Genomic DNA, 22628 nt, shown 5'->3' with positions numbered 1-22628 from the left:
TGTTCAATTTGGTTCGGGCTTACATTTCCGATCCACTCTAACTCACTTGTGACTCTCAACTGAGAATAAGTAAACAAAAGTCGTACACCAGAAAATACAAAAATAAACAAAGAAAATCACCCTTAAAAAGACTGGATTCTACTGCAATGCAAAAGTAAGAAGAATCACATTCTAATTTTGAGACAATTAATAAATGATCAAATCCTTCATAACATATGCTACTGCTCTTATATACCATGCTGAAACATGTTTTACAAATGCAATACAGTGTAACATTACACTTAATACCCATAGCGCATATAGTATTACGATACAAAATACAAAATACTTACGGATTTGGTAATTTATGCTGAGTTACCTGAAACTCTGGATTCAATACCTTGTAATCTCCACATAACCTAACCTGACCATTTTCATTCATAGTAGGAACTAATGGTGTAGCCTAATCTGAGCATGTAACCTTTTCCTATGAATCTTCCCTTTCTCACTTTTTTATTTATGTTTCAACTACACTTTTCACTGCATATGGTACTGGTGTGGGAGCAAAAAAATCTAGGAGTACTATCTGATTTCAAAAATAATACTGCTCATGCGTTATTTAATGTACTACCTTTATCTTCAAATACGTCTTGAAACTATGATATAATATTACCTACATAAACTTCATTCTTGTGATAAATTTGTGTACATGTAACCTTCAAAATACTAGGTCAATCTAATTTCAAATACTACAACTGATCCAAACCTAATAAAGTTTGTCCTTTACATTTAACTATCTAACTTCTGATCATTATACAGCACTTCTATATTTGAAGCACTTTTTACCTGAATATCAAAACCATTATAACCTTTCAAAACTCTATTTGTACCTTCTAATAAAAGATTAGAAATGCTTCCAGCTGTTTTCCCAGAAATAATTGATAATTCAGCTGCTCTTTCAACTTGCATTATAATTGGTTCACCATTTATGACCACTTCTACCAATATTGTTTCTTTGTACCTTTGTTGACAGAATTAATGCAAATGCAAAATAATTTTCAGAAATATCATCATTATCATGAATATTACCCGCATTATTCTCTTGGCCTATGGTATTAACTACTGCATTTTTTTAATTATTTTTTTTTTTTTTTGGTACTGTTTATGGAATCTACAAACATTTGCAAAATGACCTATCTTTCTACAATTCTGGCAAGTATATCCCGTAGCATGGCATTTTCTTGCTTTGTATGCAAGATGATCAGTTTTATAACACATATGGCATTTAGGTTTTTCCTGTTGTTTTTGCATATTAGTCTGACTCTGATATTCGCGAACATTATAAATCTGCAATTTCCTATGACAATCTTTGACATATTCTTTCTCTGATTCCCATTGTCTTTTAACTTTGAAAGACAATTTTAGATTTATTCATTCTAGAATTACATATATTACTTTACCTATTTGATGTTTTTAAAGCTCTGACTATCCCTGGATAGGTACGCTACTTAGACACCCCTTTAAGGGTATACTCGGTCACGCGCAACCCCGACTCCAAAAAAAAATTCAGGAAAAATTTAGTTATCCATCAATCTGCATTGTTTGACTTGCTAAAAATACTTCAAAGAATGCTAAAAACTACTGAAAATATAAATGATACCCATCTACAAAATAACTATTTATTGGAAATATATTAAAAATTTGAGTATACAAAAAAAGACTTGACGTAAATATTCACAAAAAAATAGAAATATAAATATACACATAAATCCCTTTAGGGACACCTTCTTAGATGGCAAAGCAACAGCGTATAATTACTGTAAATGAGTTGGACCCATAGAAGTCAAGATCTGAAATAAGAAAAAAAAGGGTAACTTTTTTTGGCCAAAAATATTTGTCCAAATTTCATGAATTTTTTCTGGGTACTCAAATGAAATAGGAAGAGGCTAATTTTTTTATAGAATAAACTCATATTATCCTAGAACAGAAATACATAATAAAATATGCACTAAGATGTAATTTACTGTTATATCAGGGGTGAAATCTAAAGGTCATTTTTTGACGGCCTAGTTTCACAATGTAAATTTCTTATGAAAATCATTGTATCTCCTATAAAATAATATATTCATGCATTAAAATATACCAAAATATCACGAATTCTATACAGAACAAGAATATATAGAGATATGCCAACTTACCTTTCGGGTATGTCAACAAAATGCCCGCAGACCGCAACAACTCTTACAGCCTAATCTACCACTTGAAATGAAGAATGGGTATGTAAATTTCAAGGTGTCATCAACATCTCTTTTTAACTCCATTAGAAGTGTGTTGATGACATCCGTGCCGAGGGAATTTTGCAAAAAATAAATAAAATTCAGAAATTAGCATTTGAGGGAAAATGGACCTCATGGCAATATATGGCATCTAAGCCAAAACCAATGTCATGCAAGTGGTAGACACACCATCAACCCACACTTTCCTACTATAAAGAACCAAACAAGTATCAACACTGTTCGACAATTTATAATTATGTAATAACTTTGCTGTTTGATCACTTACCCCTATAAAGGTATGTCAGGGTCGAGGTCGACCCCTGGGGGGATAAAAAAACAGGGAAGGAGGGAAGTTAGACGAAAATCAGTCCTAAAGCAGACAATGGCATGTAGACTAGTCACCCCTTGCAGGTCGATCACTTCCATATTCGAGACAGCTGATGATTTATGGGGAAAAAGCAGGTTTTCAAAATGCTGTAGGGGTCGCGTACGACCCATCATACCTTTCCAGGGCTATATCATTACATTCTCTCGTGGTAAATCTTTATCTCGCAGTAATTTTTTTTCTTAGCTTGTGTGACATGCAAGGGGTAATAACTTGATTTATGATAACATTTTCTAACTCTAGATGTTATCATGAAACAGCTAAATTCTTAATTCTAGTCACAAATGCTTTGAAGCTTGCATATTCTTTCTGTTATGCTTATTATGTAAATTAATAACTTTCAAAAAATTTGCTAACCTGAGGAACTAAAGATGTGGTAAGAGCCTTAATCGCAGCTTCATTAGTGACATCGGCAGGTTGTAGTATCTTAAACAAATCCCGAACCCCTCTACCGGCTGTGCACAGTAATAACGCTTTCTACTGTGTATCTTTTATACTAGCTACTGCTTCTAAATATATCTCAAATTCCTCCCACTACTGTTGCTATTGTGCTGCAGCAGAATTTGGTTCAGAACTTTTCCAGATGCTCTATGTCAAGAGACATTTTGATTTCTTACCTCATATCTTTAGTATTTTTCCACTTTGTTGTTTTTTTTTCCTGTAAAACTAACTCTGGCTTAGAGTAAATATTTACCTTTGCGCCTCAGCCTACTCTGCCTCATCATCATCATCATCTCCTCCTACGCCTATTGACGCAAAGGGCATAGGTTACATTTCGCCAGACGTCTCTATCTAGAGTTTTTAATTCAATACTTCTCCATTCATCATCTACTCTCACGCTTCATAGTTCTCTCACTGTACCTCATATATTGTGAAATTATCTATTAATAAGCCAGTCCTCTCTATGACTTGGTGATACGAGACCGGTCAGGACCAGGTATACACACACGCATATATATATATATATATATATATATATATATATATATATATATATATATATATATATATATATATATATATATATATATATATTTATAAATAAATATACATATATATATATATATATATATATATATATATATATATATATATATATATATATATATATATATATATATATATATATATATATATATATATATATATATATATATATATATATATATATATATATATATATATATATATATATATATATATATATATATATATATATATATATATATATATATATATATATATATATATATATATATATATATATATATATATATATATATCATTATCATCATCATCATCATCAATATCATCATCATATCCCCTCCTATGCCCATTGATACAAAGCGCCTCGGTTAGATTTCGCCAGTCATCTCTATCTTGAGCTTTTAATTCAATATCTCTCCATTCATTTTCTCCTACTTCACGCTTCGTCGTCTTCAGCCCTGTAGGCCTGGGTCTTCCAACTCCATTAGTGCCTTGTGGACGGCAGCTGAATGTTTGGTGAACTAATCTCGCTCAGGGAGTGAAAAGAGCATGTTTAAACCATCTCCATCTAACCTTCTTCGTGATCTCATCCACATATGGCAATCGAGTATTCTCTCTTACAGATTCATTTCTAAACCTGTCCTGACATTTAACTTCCAGTATCCTTCTGAGGGATTTGTTCTCCAATCTACTAAACCTTTTGGAGATTGCGCCAGTTATTATAAACAAAATTCTTAATTGTAGGTAAGAAATCATTACTGGGAATGGGATACCTTCTTGGTAGCAACTCAGCTGCAGCATGCCTTTTCCTTTCCAGACACACTACGTGTGCCGGAAGTCGACAAAATCGAACTGATATACCTTTCATAATAATAATTAAAAGCCACTGTAAAATCTTGAAAACAAAAGGATTATTGGAATTTAAAACTTCTAATGCTTGCAGCATACCTCTTGCATTACTAGAAATGGTAAAATTTACCTTGAATTATTATGTCAATTGCGAGGAGAATGTGGAAATAATAGGCCAAACTATTTGGTATAAGCGTAGGCAAAGACAAAATGAGCCGTAACCATAGAGAGGGATCCAATGTCGTACTGTCTAGCCAGTCAAATGACCCAAACCTCTCTAGCGGAGGTATCTAATTGTGCGCGTCTTTTATGTATGAAACTCCGCTTCCATTGGTACGTCAGTAAAATTACTTTAAAAAATTGTATTGAAGACTATTCCACTGTGATGTTTTCCTCAGTCATAATTAATTTTGTTTATTTCAACTCGCTATATCGTTAAGAAAAAATGGTCAAACAAATTATGTATCTAATCATTTTTTTGTTTTTCTTAAAAGAAATTATCGTATTATTCTTGCCAAGTTGACAGTGATAATTTTTTTTTTTCATTGGTTGAGGAACTGTTTGATAGTTGAGGAGTCAATGACCACATTTACCCTGATGACGTCAAAACTTAAACTGGCGCTATAAGATTAAACCATCCCAATGAACAAGGTATAAAAATCATAATTGTGTGAAACTTATGATCATGGTTTGCAAACACTTATATCTTAGAGCACTGACGATAAACATCATGTCCTTGTTAGTAGATAAGTTATTTTGGTAAAACAAATATGATTCGCTTACGTAATAGGTGAGAATTCTATAAACAGATATAATTTCTTCCAGTCTATAATCTTTGACATCCGCTTGATTAGTTGATGACCTATTAATTTTAAACTATTCCGTTTACTAAATAGTTTGATTATATATTTCTACCTAAGTAGTTTTATCATATATAATTCCAACAAATTCTTTTTAATATTGAATGGGAGCCTTATTAAAGTTTTCTTGAATCATATCACAGATTACGCTTTTCGTAATAACCAGTCATTCTTCCAGATCTTATTTTCTTATTTTCCTCGGATTTGCTTTACTATATTCAGACAAATATTTACACATACACACACATACATACACACACACACACACACACACACACACACACACATATATATATATATATATATATATATATATATATATATATATATATATATATATATATATATATATATATAAGCCCTCAGTTACAATCATAAATATTCTTTAATCGTACTTTTATATTGATGTTTATCCATCAAATTGTAGATAATTTAACTTTTTTCACGATCATGTATACTGTAACTAACTTTTCATCATCAAATGCGACTTGATTTTTCTTGCAGTGTATATAAATTTAAACAAATAACGCTTTCCTTTGTGTCCTGATTAAGAGTTGCACGTCATAAAAACTGTTTCTATATCACATATTTTCAAATATAGTATTCGACGTCCCCGAAAAAAATGTAGGAGAGAATTTCTAGACAATTCTAATTATTCACTGTAATACATAACATTGGTGTTTAAATGCATTGGTGTCTTTTGATACAAGTGTGTCCCTCGATATATACATGCATAAATGGACATATTAATCAACTTAGCGGCAATTTGATGCAATTATATTTTTGGTCCCTTCCATTCTGTTATTGGCAATGGCGATGAGTATTGTAATATAATTACAATGAATTATAATACCATATAGTTATTTTGAACACGCACGTTTAAAGCTACTCCAATTAAGGTCAATTAATGCCATCATTTTAATACAGTACACTTATGGCAGGGCTCATTATTCACAAGTGGATATTATTTTAATCGGTTTAGTGTTTAACCTTAATTATACTGGTAACATATCACTGCAAAACAAATTCATTAGCGTAACTTTATTACTTTTATTAAAAGAACTGCATTGATTGTCTGAATGTGAATTTTACTATGATTTTATATACATACACAGCGACCGCAGTTTTGGGTCTTGAATCGTAAGAAGCTCTTCGACCAAGTTCATTAGAAGTTGTATCGAGAGAGTAACGTTAGCAGGTTTTATTAGTGCAATCATTTTTACCTAAAGTATAAAAGATATACATTATACAGTCTTATAAAGGTTAGTTACTATTATCAAGGATTTTAATTTGTTAATATTAACTTTTCCTCTCTTACCTATACACTGAAAAATAACTACAATTAAGGTTGGTTTTATGTTTCGAGAAAGGAACACATTATTTTGATGTTGTTCTGTGATGGCATGATTGTGTAGGCATTATTGGTGATAAAACGAAAAAGGGTGCAAAACTATTCGTTGACGTTTAATGATAAAAAAAAGGAATTGGATTAATGATAAAACAAATATATTGATTAAGAAATTATTTTTTGCAAAATTGTGTGACACAGATGAAATAATAATAATTCCTATTCAAGGAGTGGACGTTCTTCTCATATACATCTGTGGTCCTTGTTAAATATTGTTATCTGGCAAGTTCCTAATAAATTTTACCCTAATAGTAAAATTGTAGCCAAACTTATATTTGGATTTATTGATGATGATCGTTTCCATAGATGTGCGTATTAAAGAATAATAATAATAATAATAATAATAATAATAATAATAATAATAATAATAATAATAATAATAATAATAATAATAATAATAATAATAATAATAATAATAATAAAGGGTAACCACTAAAAAGGTGGACCATAGCAAGAATCTATTACTAAATGACCTTCAAGAAACAGAGGTTAGAGTGAAAGGCAGGGACTATCATCCGTTAAACTAATCATATTACGTATAAAGTAGCAGGATCAGTCATATATCTCAGAGATATATAAATGCCAAAATTTGCATCTAACGAGCAAAGACCAAAACAGCCTCCTAGGAGGAACCTACCTTGAAAATCACATAACAAGGATTAGATCTGAAAAAAGTTATCTAAAAATAAAAAAATAAAAACGGAAAATAACAGGATTTAACAGGAATTCAATTAGAAATATGCTGTGAAGCAAAAAGGATTTTATGATATAATACAAGACATAAAACCAAGAATAGAATCAAAAACATAAATGATCTTGAGTTTGGTGAAGAGGAATAATGGATACCAGCAAGAGAAAGAAAGCATTTAAAAGAAACGGATTTATCTTTAATGCTAACTTAAAGGTTAGAAGACCAGAAGCTAAACCATACAGTGGACTTTGGGAAGTCATGCAAAGTAATTGAGTAGGTCGCAACAAAATAGTTGCATGGTGTGTGGATGCACCAGTTAGGTATTAACTGGAAAGGAAAGTGAATGCAACTAGCTTTATTTGGACTGAGCATGAATACATATGCAACCCATTCCAATCAAGAATGGGAAAAAACTCAAACACAATGATTCAAGAACATACAGATATGAACATGTTATCAGTGTGAGGGGAGAGCGATAACGATAATATACAAAAACAAGAAATACCATTACAGTGTCCGAGGGTGTGTGATACACGTACGGTACATGGTTCCCCCCTAAGAAAGGTGAACATGTGAATTACGGGGCCCTGCTCGTGAGAGGTGTACTGTAAGTGGGTCGTCTGGCTGGAGATATTCCAGTTTTAGACGATCAATGGAGACCCAGTCTTCTTTGCTACACATATAGAAGATGAGGTCTGCGATACTTACCCAGAGTTATGAAATCATTATATTATCGTTTTGAAACACAAAATATAATTGGAAGTATCTTGTTTCGGTGTACGACGGATCACGAAAAAATGGCACCTGTAAGGGGTTGTTAATGGTTGCCTGCTAATGTTGTTGTACAAGAAAGCTTGCCTTGCTGAGTGCAAATCTGCTATTATGTGTTGCTAAGCTGGGGGCTCGTAAGTCTGGCAGCAGGGAGTAAATTTTCCTACAACGTGATATAGCTGCTGAAGATTGTCAGAGGAGTTTGCAGATTAAAAAAAGTCAGCAGGGACGAGCAACAGGTTGCCATATACCATTTCAGCTGCCAAGACCTCCAGGGCATCTTTAGAAATGGTCCTTAGTCCCAGGAGGATCCAGGACAGCTGGGTAAACCAGTTAGAGTCCTTGCAGTAGGATATCAAAGCTGCTTTGAGGGTACGGTGAAAAGATTCAACCATACCGTTAGCAGCAGGGATGGATGCAATTGTCTGATGAAGGATGATTCCCAGGATATTTTCTAATGATGTCCACAATTGAGAGGTGAAAGTGGTACCCCTGTCGGTATTGATATGCTCAACGACAACAAATCTCACTATCCATCCTGATAATATGGCAGATGTACACAAGGCGGATGTTACAGTTTCCATGGGAATTGCTTCCAACCAATGAGTGGAGCAGTCGATGATGGTAAACAAGTTGAATGTACTTGTGATGTGGGTAGGTGTCCTACAACATCCATGAGGTTGAGGAAAGGCGCCCATTCCTGAATCTGTGTGTCGATGTACTTTTGAGGTTTGGCGCGAAGTACAGGCATGGACCCAATAATTACCATCTTTAGTAATACCATGCCAATAAACATTGTCTTTAATAGATGTGCAGTAAGGGGTGTGTGGAATGTGAAAAGCCATGAACGAAATGAAACTCCTGTTGGCGCACGGGAAAAGGTATCCACGGTCTTGGTTTACCAGTACTGATGTGACAAAAGAGAATGACGTATTAGTCATCTATAGGGACATCCTTCCAATGGAGGAATGTGCAGTATGTCCTATATGCATGGTGGTCTCGATCTTTTCATTTGGCTTCTGCAAAGGGGTTATAATAAAATCCTAGGGGAATGACACACAGTGTTTCTTGACAGGGCATCAGCAACGTGATTCTTTTTCCCAGTGACGTGCTGAAGGGTACAATTGTCTTCAACCACTGCTGAGAGATGTCAGCTTTGATAGGTGGACCAGGCGTTCAACTGTCGAGTGAAGGCATGTACCAGAGGCATGTGATCCATGCAAATGACGGAGGGTGTATCTTCCAAGAAGCAGCAGAAGTGATGGACAGGCAAGTGCGCTGCCAGTAATTTGCAGTCAAAGGTAGAGTAGCTAGATGCTTCCTTGGACAGTTTTCTACTGAAATAGGCAGATGGGCGTGGCAAACCATTAACACCTGCTCGACTACTACCCCAATAGTGACATCTCTGGCATTGGTGGAGAGAGGTAGAGGTGTATGTGGCACAGGAAAATTGAGACCAGCAGCATTTGATAGGGCATTCTTTGCATTGAAGGAGACCGCTTATTGAAGGAGACCCCACTTCAGGTGTTTCGGCTTGCCCTTGAGGGAGGTATAGCGGGAACAAGATTAGCAGCATTGGCTGGCAGGAAATGGTGATAATAGTCAATCATTCCCAAGAATTCTTGAAGTGCTTTGATGTGTGAGGGCTTGAGGAAGTTCTGAACAGCAACTAACTTCTCAGGGAGGGTGTAGACTCCTTCAGGCATTATAAGATGCCCTAGGAATGATACTTCATTTGTGTCCAATGTACACTTGTCGTACCGTACTACAAGGCCGCTCTGTTCTAGGCGATCAAGAACAATGCGTAGATGAGGGAGGTGTTCTTCTTTTGAGGAAAAGAACAAAAGTATATAGTCCACATAAAATACACAGAAGGGAAGGTCAACTAAGATGCCGTCCATGAGACGTTGAAAAGTAGCCCCAGCATTAGCATGGCCAAAACTGGAGTAATTGAAGGCTGTGGTTGGATATCGCAGATACTAGGTGGATGTTGGTAGACTAAGACAGACCACTACAGGTCCTGGAGAGTGACCTTGGTAAAAGAGAATGGTAAGTAACCGTGTCTACCAAAAGCTGTACGCCCGTACCTGCATTATGTAAAAAGAAAGGATTTGTGACAGGGAGGCCACCACTGAAAGCGATGGCCTACTATCATATTTTTTGTCCACTGACAACCATTCACTCCATTCTTATCATCAGCCCTGAATTTGGAGTGGTAGTAGCAGACCTGTGTCCGATGAGCGTCAGCAAATGGCTGGAGAGAACGTTGTTAGGGCCATAAGAGAGGAGTGGTAAATGTGGATGGTGGACAGCTTTGTCAACTTTGGTTATGAGGTCATTCATGGTCATTATATCAACATTGGGGATGGCAGCACGCACAGGTTCAGGTAGGCCCCTTATCCAAAGGGCATGAAGTATATTAACTTCACAAGGAGAGCTGTCTGCAGACGAGCAATAATGGTCATTTCCCTGAGGCCGAGCAAAGCCTACTGGTTTCCCAATGGATTTTGGGAGAGCTGAAAAATTTTCACTATGCATGCAGCTGGTGATAGCGAATACTACTCCAGGAGGTATGATATGAGGGCAATGTACATTATTTGTGTACTCTTGCTCACACAGACAATCAGAGATTTCCGGGAAAGTATCCTCGGTGATCTCCGCAAGAACTTAATCTGCTTTGGTGCTTGACTGAGTCATGACCTTAATGCTAAACTATACATCAGCATGTTGGAACCAGGCGAATGCTTCTTCGCTGGCAAAGGACATTAGTTTCAGTTATGTTGCGTTTATAGTAGAGTCTATGTCTGATTCTACTATCATTAAATAGTAAGCCACAGCAGTGAGGGGGAGGGCAGGAGGGAGCTGATCAATCTAGTGGTCACCAATGTGCGGATGCACCAATTAAGTATTAACTGACAAGAGTAAATGTAACTATTTTATTTTGACGGAGCATGAGTGTATATACAATTTTCCCAGTCAAGAAGCACACAAAAATTAAAACACAATGATTCAAGAATATAAATTCATGAACAGGTTATCGGCGGGAGGGGAGAGCGATAACACCAATTTACAAAAAAACAGAAATACAATCACAGTGTATGAGCATGTGCGATGCACGTGTTGTAATATGGATTCAGGGTATTAACCCTGGACGGGTAAACGTCTAAATCGATAACATAACAGGTAAACATGTAGCATATATGCTACCACTTTTTTCAACTTCACTTGGTAGTTCAGGTAATGCATTTTTGTTAATGAATTTTTTTATACATATAACTCTAGCTATCTATGACTAGGATATACTCAATAAAAAACATGGAAGTAACTTGATGATTTTTTATTAACTGAGGCCTGAAAACTTTTGCTGATTTTGAGAGACTACCACTCTCGGGGCCCTGGGAGCCTTTGTCCTTGCTACTTGATAAAAACAGCCTAATGGTAGTTTCTAGGAGTCCCTGAGGCATATTCAGTTGAAAAGTTAACATTCTTGGCTGAAAACAGAAAAATCTGGAAAGAAAAGAAAATTTTTAGTAACGAAAACAAAGTTACATGTGACAAAAATATTTTTTTCTAATATAAATTATAAATTAAGACTACTGAAAATTCAGTACATAAAATTTGAATAATAAGTAAATAAGATGATATATGAAAATCCTGAAATAAAAAAAGTTGACTATTTTTTTAAAAATTTGAAAAAAATAACTAGAGCTGATAATGAATTTTCCTCTTTCATATTTACACTATGTGACCTATAATATCCGAAAATTACTTCTAGAATTGTGGAAAATATTAAGATATAACAAAAAATAATGAATATTAATCATTCTGGGCTACATTCAGTGCATTTTCAGTTGAAAGATGAACCTCCTAGGCTAAAAACTGAAAAATCTGGAAAGAAAAGAAAAAGGGGTAAATTTTTAGTAACGAAAAAAAGTTACATGTGACAAAAATTTCTTTTTCTAATATAAATTATAAACTAGGACAAAATTTTAATAAAAGATAAATAGAATGATATATGAAAATCCTGAAATTAAAAAAAGTTGACTATTTTTTTTTTATTTTCAAAAAGATAACTAGCACCCATAATGAATTTTCCATGTCATAATCGTCCTCACATGTGCTATCTACCTGTATTTCCTCATCATCCACCTCTGTATGGATAAAAAGTCACACAAAAGGCAAGATTCACCTAAATATCCTCATCTGAGTCAGTTGACTGTCCAAACTTACTTTGGCCATCTACAGCTTTACTGCCACTATCCTCGCCATCATAATCTCTTCATCTTCTCTGGTGATCCCTGTCTTCTGCAGAAGGACAATGAGCTTGCCATATCAGAGGTGGAAGGGTGTGATGAATTGGTCAATACTTCCCACTCCATAGCTCTTAACTCTAGGAAATAAAATATGGGTGATCTTTGTTTTTGGAATGTACCTGACGGTAAGTGATGTAGTTGATTCACTGAAAATGGTTTGACAGCAAAACTGGTCAGGTGGAAGATTGAGGGTACTTTTCCACTTTTGTTTTCCTCACTCCGATGCCCATGCGTGTCCACATGAGATGTCAGCACTTTCTTCATATGTTTTGGTCAACACAAATGTTTCGATTTCCCTTTCAGTGTTGAACTCCAGATATAGAGTTCTCAGGTTTCTGGGTCTTCTAATAGCTTCTTCATGACTGATTTCTTGCCATGGCTGTGAAAGCCAGAAATTCAGTCGCTACCTGTGATGATGTGAGCAGCTTTGATGACCTTTGCAATTTCTGGTGGAAGTATATTTCATCATCTGATGTGAGCTCTCTTCTGCTGTATGTACAATTCACCTTGGATATCATAAGACACAAACACTGGTAAAACATAGACATTTGTGTCATCACTGTCAACAATGACAGGTGCTGTGATATCATTGCTGTGCTGCTTGGCATATACGTGAAATAATGTTTGCCTCTGCATTAGCAAATGGAAAGTCTTCTTTTTCCTAATTCAATTCTAGGATTGCTGCATCACCACCCTCATAGTATAAGAATTTTTTTCTGCCTTCACTCTGTGACAAGAAACCATTTACCATGATTTGTAGTCTCCTTTTGTTACTTCCATTTGCCATGAAGGACTGAAGGGCACTTTGATTCTGGAATTTTTATTTGGACTTTGGACATTTGCTTGGTACGCTCCCATGTTTAGTGATTCGGTGGTCATGCTCATAATCTTTGATTGAATAGGATAAATCATAGCTGTCATTCACAAGAATAATGCTAGTAGCCCGGGGATGTTTAGAAATGATTAGGACATATACTTTTGTGAGGTAATAATTCCATACACAACAATACCCATCCCGTCTCTCAGACTCTTGGTGTTTAGCTTTTGGGGATGCAAGTTTCCATATCAAGCCCATGTCAATGATGCTGATATGGTCATCTTGAGTGCAGATGTTTGTTATAGGCTCAAGTAACCAAAAAGTTTGGTTGTTGCTGATTGTCTTATGGAACCATGGACATCGAATAATGACAAACTTCCTCGGTCCCCCTTACTCTTGAAACTCTTACAAGATCAACAGCACCTGACTCTTCCACAAGACTCAACACTGCTGCTAACCCTAACCATTCTATGTCAGTCATCTTCATCTGTGCACTTGTCTGTCCATTAATTTTAATACTATCAAAAAAAAATTTCTCTCATGTGTTGATTCTTGCATTCTTTTTTTGAGAGAGAGAGAGAGAGAGAGAGAGAGAGAGAGAGAGAGAGAGAGAGAGAGAGAGAGAGAGAGAGAGAGAGAGAGAGAGAGAGAGAGAATCTGACCTGAAAAAGGGTCCCGATCAGGTACTTGGCTTCTGGTAGAGCATCTTTGGTGTCACTGATTACATCTTGTGGAGCAATGATGCCTCATTAGAGTGATCTAAGTTTTGGATCTGAAGTATCGAATGAGCCAACATTGAAGCCTTGAAGACATGCAAGCAAGTGTTAAACACCTTCCTCATCCTTTTTTAATCTTGCAGGTTGACACTCCTTTTGTTTTCTATTTTGTTGATTACAGTTCAGACCTTTGTTCAGTGTAAACTTAATTCTTTGATTATTGTTAGCATTTCTTGTGAATCACAGCAGCTGCTTTTCATCCTGCAGAATATGGAACCACCCTTGTTTTAACTTCGAGTTTAGGTTCATTGCTGTCCCAATCCACACATCAAGTAGCATGTATGAATAAGGAAAATCTGACATTGATTGAGCCAAATATCATTGAACCATTCTTTTTGGTTCTCTGGTAACATAAAAAGCATTGCCCAGAGATCTAATAAATGGTGTGCATACTCCTTGTTGTACGCTAGCAGTCCAGGTAGTATTATCATATCACGAGAAGGCATATTTTGGCAGTCTGTGAGTGACATGTATGTATGTTTTGGGTAAATGGATCCGACATTTCTAAGAAAGAAATAAAAAAGTATCCCATGTCTGTCCCAGTCTGTGCGTATACAGTTTACCAACAAGGTTTTTGAGCTCATAATCTTCTTCACGACTTTTTATATAGAATGTCTTGAAACATAAATTTTTCTTTGATGTTAATAGACAGTTCTTTGTTACAAAGGAGTCTTTGGAGCCTTTTGTATATCAAAACCTGTAACCACATAAGTATGCATCTCAAGCCCCTTCTATAGTGTTTTCCTCACAAGGATTGGTCTACAGATCATACTGCAATCACACCAGCCGCCACTTATATATGTGCCATACCCGAGCCCTTAAATCTTTTGTTGGTGGTGTACATATATGACATGTGCTGAGGATTTTACTCCAAGAATTGGAATGATGCTGTGAAACATGTTTGGGGATTCAGATTTGAGTTATAAAAAAAAGTTTGTTGGTTGGCGTATCCCCAACAAGTAAAAAGAATAAAATTAATTTTTGTTTCTTTGCATTTGTCAGCTTTAGCAAAATGTCATATGTGTAGATTTGGTAGGAGGGTTTGAATATGTAGTATGATAGTATGGTTTGTTTTTTCTGTGGTGGATACTGACAGAGAGACTGGAGGCCACTGTATGCTAGTACTTGTTGAGCCTCAGGGGAGGTTATTGTAATTTTGTTATCCATTTGACAGACTGCTTATAGTATTGATTGCATTCTTTGCCCATTTGTGCAATTCCCAACTCTTTCTACCTCAGGATGCACTGATGACTTGCTTGAACTGCCCATAGGTTTCTATGATAAAACATATTTAAAATTTGCAAAACTCCAAAACACTAGTCTGGTAGATTACCAAGGAAGGCTGGTGCAGTGTCGAAAAAAAAAAAATTACTGTTGGGATAATTTTTACACTTCCGTGCTATACTCACTAAAATGTAATTCAAAAAATTAGCCCATCGTTTCGTGAGACACATGGGGATAAAATCCTTATTCAAGGGTTGAAGATCATAAAAAATGCAAAGAAACCTTCCTTCCAAAGCTGCGGTCACGAAAATTTATTTTATGCCCATACTATATATGAGAGGAAATATTATTACCTCTATCAAGGAGGTTATAAAATTGAGTCAGTTTATTTATTTGCTTTTGTTTCCATCTGACTGCGGACAGATTTACGTCAAAACCTTTTGATGGATATTTACGAAATTTTCACCACAGATAGATCTTAGGTTATGGACAACCACCATTCAATTTTGGAGATGATCCGGATCTAGATATAGATTCTAGATTCCTGATTTGAATACTTGGCCATTTTAAAGAATACATCAATATAAATTGACAGATTTTGACGAAATTTCCACCTCAGATAGATCTTAGGCCAAGGATGACTCCATTAACTGTTGGAGATGGTGAGGTTCCGGATCCGGATTATATATCCTGATTTGCATTTTTTTGTCTGTGCTTGTCCATATGTAGACAAAGTTACGTCAAAACTACTGAGTAGATTTTGACGAAATTTCCGCTATAGTTAAATCCTAGTGTATGGACGACCCCATAAATTTTTTTTTATAAAATCCAAGATCCAAACCCTAGACTTGCATTTTTTTTCCAATTTAAAAGATATTGTGAAAACCAAAAGACCGATTTTGACATAATTTCTGCCAGAGACAGATTATAGGCATGGATAGCTCCATTAAGTTTTTGAAATGATCCGGTTCAGGATCGGATTCCATATCATGTTTGGATTATTTTTTTTTTCTTTTTTTTTTTGGGGGGGGGGTGTCTGCATATGTGACTGTCTGTCTGTCCATGAACAGGATTACGTCAAAACTACTCGACAGATTTTGACGAAATTTTCACATCAGATAGATGTTAGGTCATGTTCGACCCGATTATATTTTGGAGATGATACCAATTCAGATCCAGATTTTGTACACGGATTTGAATTTTCCGCCATTTTAAAGATACTGTCAAAACAAAATGAGGAGTTTTGAATAAACTTCCCCCACAGATTGATTCTAGACATTGGTTCAGGTTCCAGATTCTAGGTCTGGATTTCCATATTTATGTCTGTTTGTCTGTTTGTAGACAGGAATACGTCAAAATTACTATGTGAATTTTGGAAAAATTTTCACCGCAAACAGATATTAGGTCATGGATGATCCTATTGAATTTTGAAGATCAACCGGATCCGGATTTGCATTTTTCGCCAATTGGAAGATAACGTCAATATAGATTGAAGGATTTTGACGAAATATCCATAACATCTAGAATTTAGGCCATAGACGGCTCCATAAACCTTGGTGGTTAGTTATCTCAGATTTATCTTATTATTATTATTATTATTATTATTATTATTATTATTATTATTATTATTATTATTATTATTATTATTATTATTATTATTTTTATTATTGCCATTTTGAATATTATTCTTATTGCGATTATGCTATAATATACACAGATATATAAATTATATATATATATATATATATATATATATATATATATATATATATATATATATATATATATATATATATATATATATGAGTGTGTGTGTGCGCGCGTGTGGGTGTGCGTGTGCGTCTGTGTATGTGTGTGTGTGTACTGTATATATGAGAGAGAAAGAGTGCTGGTGTAGAGATTATCTATATGGAAGAGGCAAGGATTTTCATTTCATTTTTAAGCCAGTAGAAGTACTATTTTTCCGAGTTAAACGTGCGATAACTTAACCTTGTTCAAGGTGTTAGAAATTTATGCGTTCACTTTCCGTCACCCACAAAAATAATAAATTTACTTTCTGTCTGTATTACTTTTCGTTGTTATATCCTTGAATATTATAAATGTTTTTCTTTACTTTGCACGCCTTGTATTGATAACGATTTTTTAGCTTAAGTGTGTCATATCTCATACTTTATACTTTTAAACTTTGAAAAACCTATTGATATTAGATGTTCGACAAACATGAGTTGCCAATGGATTTTCATATACAAACATATCTATTGTCTTTCTTGTAAACATGCACACTTAAGATTATCTTAGGACCTAGGCTATTATCACTTGTGGTTACCTCTAACACATGTATCTTGAAGTAAAATATACGAAGGCTCTATGAAACAAAACTCTAGAAATATGATCATATAAAATCAAATACTAATAGCATTATTTTCATGGTAACCTTTGTAACTAGGGCCTAATAGCAGTCTAACAAAAAAGGAGCCTGCATTGCCTATGAGGAAAGAAACAGAAAATTGGAAACCCCTTTTCTAAACCCTTAAGTTTCCAACTCTTACGAGCTTTACTATAGTTTCTTTTTGCTACCTCTTCTGCTAAGCCCCTCTCCATCTCTCTTTGAGGTGGGATTGCTTCCATAATCTGATTACCTGGAAGGTTGTGGCAACATTTGAAAAACATAACCGTATTTCATTCCTCCGAAATTACGCCCTCCAAATCTGTCTTATTCCTGTTACCATTCTTTCTTCCTATGACTCTTTATCTCGTCAGTATGGGTTCAGTAGATGGGAAAGCAACTATTAAATCATAATAATAATTAAGATATAAGAATTTTCCAATCTAGAACAATTTCAAGATGATTATTGTGATCCCGTTTGGTCTATCCATACACGTTAAAAAGTTGTAAATTCCCCATTATTGAAAAATAAACAGTAAATTTAGATTAAATATCTAAAAAAAAAAAAAAAAAAAAAAAAAAAAACTATAAAATGATAACCGAAAATGTTCAACTGACTATATTTTGTAGACTTCTTCATGGTCAAAATGAAAATATATTTTCGATTATTTTAGACGTATCTATTTACCTATTGAAAGTGTTTGGAAATTAAGTAAAGTAACTGGTTATAAAAATCTTTATTATTTTTTTTCGATTTCACCCAAGATAATTGGAACCCTTTTGTCAGATAAAAAAAAAATAAAATAAACTGAAAAATCTGAGGTCTAAAACAACTTCCTTAACTAAAGATATATTTGCCGGGAGATTCTTGAGGCGTTGTTTAGTGAAGACGTGTTATCAAGGTGCAATGTCGAATTCTCGCCCTGAGCTGTGTTTCAGCTTATATTTTCGGTTGTGAAAGCTTTGAAAATATTAGTTAGTCTTATGAAAATACTAAATTAAAAAGTAAAAGTACACCACTGCTAGTTGCCCCTGTGTGGGTCTTCGAGGGGAGTCGAATAAAAGTGGATAAGGTGTGGCTGTAACAGGTGTTACCGCAAGAAATGTGTTCATGGAGGCAAACATTACTGACGAGGACGTAACAAACTGGAAATGGATTCGTCCATTCTGTGTAGATGAAGACATAGTGGCTAAAAAAACTATATTAAAAATGGAGGAGGAATTGAGAATAAAAGACCCTCACTAAAATAGACATGTAGTGAAAATCGTTGAACTGGAATGCCGAATTCCCGAACTCACTTCGGGTGTAGCAAATTCAACCTAGACTACTGATATCACCGAGAAAGTTGATAATCTAGCAATAGATATGGAATCAAATTAGTTAACACTTTAAACACTGATGGACCAAAAACAGGAGAAAATTACGCATCAATTATAATTACTGACAAAAAAAAATGAGGTTGAACACGTATTTAAAGACATTCCAATTCTTAATACGAGATGAACTTCAAATCGACGTTGTTGTTGTAAAGTTCGTTGACGAAAAGATCAGAGAGGAAGTAGCAAACAAGATTCAAACTATGGAAAATTGGCAAACTAAAACAAAATAATGATTTTCAATGTATATACTGATGATGAGGAAGTAGTAAACGGTTTGATTCAAAGAAATCGTTGCCTGCACCATATCCAAAACATAGAAGAAAAGATAAGTCTGGTATTCAAGAAAAGTGCTACAGGTGGGACTACCCATTACTTGTTGAAATGTAATCCTCAAGTTGAGAATGCTATTCATGATAATGGTGACACAGTTATGCTCCGATGGAGTGCTTACAACATTTGTGATAGGTACCATGTGATCACCTGCTATTACTCTTAGAGGTATGGACATTTTGAAAAAGATTACACGTTTAAGATTGATTATAAAGCCTATAATTTGGAATTAAAAAGACTACCAGAAAATACTGACTATAGATACTTAAGGTATTATAAACTGTTGGTAATAAAACTATTCAAATTCCAGAATTGATAGATGAGAAATATTTAGACACACTAGCAATATCTGAAGCAGGGTTAAATAACTTTGACAAGGCTAAGAACACTGAAATGACCACCTACACACACGCTTTCTTTCATATTCTGAGAGGGGGCAGGTCTGGTGGGGGTATCGGGCTCTTCATTCATAAGGGTTATTCAAATCTCAAGATGGTAAAAAGAACTATTGTAACAGGCTTTCTATTTTTAGAAATAAACTTTATGCACAAAAAGAGAAATTAACAGTTTTAATAGTTTAAAACACTCCATGAACAAATACCAGTATCTTCTTCAAGGAATTCTGTGTACTCAACTATTTGTGGAGACTTTAATCTTTCTATAGATGGCACATCAAATCGTGATGCTTCAGCATTTAGTGAGTTATTACAATCTTATCAAATGGTGAATAATGTTGACTGTTTCACTACTTTGACTGGGCATACGTTAGACCTTGTTTTAAGTGATGGAATGAATAAACATTGTATCTGATACATATGTAGAAGAGAAATACACTATCTCTCCAGTGCAAAAACTTTAAACATGAATAAAACTTCTCTCCTTTAGTATACATCGAAGTAAATTATTCTATCAGTATTTGCTGCGATCATATTACCAACATTTATTGGGCACTGTGTGTTGACTGCCTTATGACCATATATAATAGGGTGAGTATTATGTGAATATGATACCATGTGTTCACTGACAGAAAAGATTACAATTGTTAAAGACCGATCTCCTTGGTTTGATGGAGATAATTTAGAGAAAAAAAAAGGGGTGAAAATTAACTAAATAAAGAAAGAAAGTGGAATCGGTTAAAAACTTTCAGTACATGGGTAGAATAAAAAACTGCAATGTGCCAATATAGTTAACTAGTGAGAAAGAAAAGAAGTAAATACTATTAGAAAAAGACCTACAAAGCAGCATCAGACATAAACAAGATATATCGTCTTCCGAATGGTATAATGGAAAGTAAATAAAAAAAAAAAAGGCTACCAGAGGTATGCAGTGACCAGGAACTAGCAAATAATTTCCTAGAATTACTTAAAAACCAAATAAAAAATATAACTAAGTCATCTTAAAATATTCAACATCAGATTAATGCTATACCAGATACACATAAATAAATAACGACATTCAATAATATAACACAAGATGTCACCAAAATTACCAAAAAAAAACAAAGAAAACAAAAATGCGATTGATCCAATGCCGATATCTGAAATAACTGGAGAAAGAATCTGTTCTAGTCTAGTTGATATAATTACAAGAATAGCAAATACAAGCATCGATGAGTGTAAGTTTCCCATATTTGAGAAACTGGCTAAAGTTACGCCGGGTCTGAAAAGTGCTCCAGATTTTCAGGAATTAAGCTCGTATAGACCTATTTCGAATCTTTTTTTCTCAAAGGAAACTGCAACCAGTCACCTAACTCACTCGTCGACAAGCTCCAAGAGCAAGGGAGGACATCCTTTATTTCAAAATTGCTGGAATACGTAATTCTTGGACAACTAATTAGTCACTTAGAAGAAATAGAAGCTTTGCCAAACAACCAGTCTCCTTACAGACAAATTATACTCAACGGAGACAATTATTTGTTCTGTTGTGAAAGATATGCTAGAAATGATGGATGAAAATAAATGTGGTATATTCATATTATATTATCTTAGTGTTGCTTTTGGTACAGTTGTGCATAAACGTACTACTATATGATCTTTGATCCATCGGTATTGAAGATCAAGCTTTTGAATACCTAAAAGACTACTTGTTTGACATAAATTATTGCTTGCAAATAGAGAACTTATATTCATTATATGAACCTTTAAACATAGGGGTACCTCAGGAGAGTGTGTTGGGCCCAGTTCTATTCTGTATCTATACTATTGGTCTGTCGAACATGCTAGAAACGCATGGAGTAAAGTTCAAACTATTTGCAAATGATACACAATATTACTTCTCCGCAAATAATATAGACGACACTAATGACACTCTAAACCGATTTTTTTTGCAGTGTTACGGAATGGATGATAATGAAACAAAAAAATTAATATAAATAAAACTAAGTTTATGGTGGTGGGAAAGGAAAACAGCGTAAGAAACTTAGGTGATATTCAAATAAACACAAATAACTACTCTGACCTGATATCTTGTAAAGTTCATGATATAGGCATATATTTTGAATGTAAGTTGTCTTTCAATGCCCATATAGATAAGGTAGTAAAAACTGGTGGTTATCATCTCAGAAATATTGCTGTCATAAAAAAGTACTTTGATGAACATTCTGGTTTTACCAGGATTGACTACTGTAACTCCATCTACTATAGTTTACCATAAGTTCAAGTTAAGTTATTATAGAATATAATAAATAGATGGTCAAAACTGATAATAGGCGTCCCACTCCGAGAAAGGATCACTCCTAAACTGATTAAATTACACTGGCTGCCTATTAAAGCTACAATTGACTTTTAGATATGTAGAATAAACTATCATTTAATCAGAACAAGACGTCCAAAATATCTAAGAAAATTGCAACATGTTATGCAGCCAACGAATCGTGTTGAAACGATAATAGTTACAGATGGTTTCAAATTATTTGACCCCAGTCATACATCTACTATAGGCTCTAGAGCCTTTAAATCTGCGACCCCAGACATTACAATAAGCTCCCAATATACATTCGAAAAACGGAAGATATTAAGACTTTCAGGAGGAAACTGAAAACATTAAACGAGCAATACGTGGTGTGAAATGATGAATGCTTCCAACTGAATATAATAAAATGACTATGGAGAACCTTTAGAGAGTAGGGTTCTTATGCTGTATAGGACTAGAAAAGCTGCCCTTAAAGTAAAGTAAACTATCTTATGCTGGCATGATC

Source organism: Palaemon carinicauda, chromosome 13 (genome assembly GCF_036898095.1).
Source record: "Palaemon carinicauda isolate YSFRI2023 chromosome 13, ASM3689809v2, whole genome shotgun sequence".
Classification (NCBI taxonomy): Eukaryota; Metazoa; Arthropoda; class Malacostraca; order Decapoda; family Palaemonidae; genus Palaemon; species Palaemon carinicauda.
This window is presented reverse-complemented; position numbering follows the sequence as displayed.